Below are 1,603 nucleotides of genomic sequence, written 5' to 3'. Positions count from 1 at the left end.
ATATATATATATATTTATACCCGTGCTATTTTCAATAATAGTACAAATACGAATTACTATTATTGAAAATAAGGTTTAGATAAAAAGTTCGGCATTGTTCAGTTTCATAAGTTTTAAAATAGCATTAAGTGCAAGTTTTTCCCATAATTGAAAACAATTCGTTAACTATTTCAATATTAAATTATTAATCAATAATACTTAAAATAACTCATTGTAGATATATTTTTTGTGACGAAGGTTCAAACAGAATTTTAACTGTCGCAAAATAAGAAAAAATATGCCAACATAACATTACGTTCCTACCAAGATTTAAATCCTCTTTCTATAAATTGTCCTTTATTATTTACAACGAAATATGGAATCAATGAAAAGATCAACTAAGGGTTTCGAATTCAAAATCAAAAGCACTGCAAAGCTTCATATACATTTATGTTAAGATTTCAGGAAAAATATGTAACATTCATCTTGTAAATATGTACTCAAAATAATACAAATACAAAAAATCTATGCATACTAAAAACCTTATCTTATTATTTGTGATGATACTTAACAAATATAAGTGATCTGTTTAAAAATGAACAAAATTATTAACTAGCTTTTAAAATTATTAAATTACATTTTATTTTATAATTATATGGAAGAAAAATCCACTATGCTATTTCGAATTGATAGAAAGAAAATGATTACTTACAATCGAGAATTGCATTTATAGAAACAATCACCATTGTACCATAAAATATTTCTAATAAATAAAGACAAAACTTAACACGAATTTCATCTGTATTGGAATATTCTACGTCACCAAAAGATAAATCTAAACTTAGCAATACGCATTCTCGTTGTATCAATACGCACAATTGTTTGCGAAGCATAAAAAAAGTTGCCAACAGGATAAATTTTTTTCTGGAATAGTTACTTGGATAGTTACCTTAATCGAGATAGTTTAGGAAATTTTATTTTTTGAAATTTGAGCTTCCAAATCTTTCCGATTGCATCGTTTAACAGTGTTTTATGAAGCTCTTTTTCTCAAGGAAAATTAAAAAAAAATCCACTGTTTAAATCTTTGATTTAAAGCTAGCAATGTTTCGTCTTGACATAAAGCATTAAATGGGCTTTTAGAACAGGAAAATAACTTAAATATTTTAAAATTATTAAATCTCTTTGGCTAAATTTTTTAAACTTTGATGAAAATGATTAAAGTCATTGAATAAGTTTGAATTTTTGCAGACTTTTCAGAGAATGCTACTAGTTAATAGAAATTTCATAAATAGTAAAAATATTAGATCACTCTTCTTACTTACTCAAAACTGTGGCTTTTCCTCACTTTGCGCCTTGCAGTGGACCGATCGTAAAGACACGGTTCCCAGTCAAGCGAAAAGACCGAAGTCAAGCATCACTGGCTGCGGTCAGCGTGCGGATGGGTGACCACTTTGATCAGCCTGCGTAGGGATCTAGGTTGCGCGGTATCGGTTCTCGCTAAACTGTTCTGCCGTAAAGTGCTCGACTTCACACGCAGGTCGTCGGGCTAAAAAGCAGGAGACCAATCCCCCCTGCAGAGGATCAAAACTGCTGTGGCGTGTCTTCGGATCATCCTCCCCAGACC

At 30.6% G+C, this 1,603-nt stretch overlaps 1 long non-coding RNA gene across 1 annotated transcript in view; it reads right to left on the bottom strand.

Annotated features, from left to right (window-relative positions):
- The window catches only part of LOC139426794 (uncharacterized), a 140,081-nt gene extending 138,869 nt beyond the window's left edge, over nt 1–1,212 (bottom strand). The window contains exon 1 of the long non-coding RNA XR_011638014.1: nt 692–1,212. This is a non-coding gene — a long non-coding RNA (uncharacterized lncRNA). The remainder of the gene's footprint in view (nt 1–691) is intronic.
- Nucleotides 1,213–1,603: the final 391 nt, after the last annotated feature.

The sequence above is a fragment of the Parasteatoda tepidariorum genome, chromosome 10 (genome assembly GCF_043381705.1).
Source record: "Parasteatoda tepidariorum isolate YZ-2023 chromosome 10, CAS_Ptep_4.0, whole genome shotgun sequence".
Lineage (NCBI taxonomy): Eukaryota > Metazoa > Arthropoda > Arachnida > Araneae > Theridiidae > Parasteatoda > Parasteatoda tepidariorum.
The sequence above is the reverse complement of the archived record's forward strand: the minus strand, read 5'-3'. Positions and strand labels throughout refer to the sequence as shown.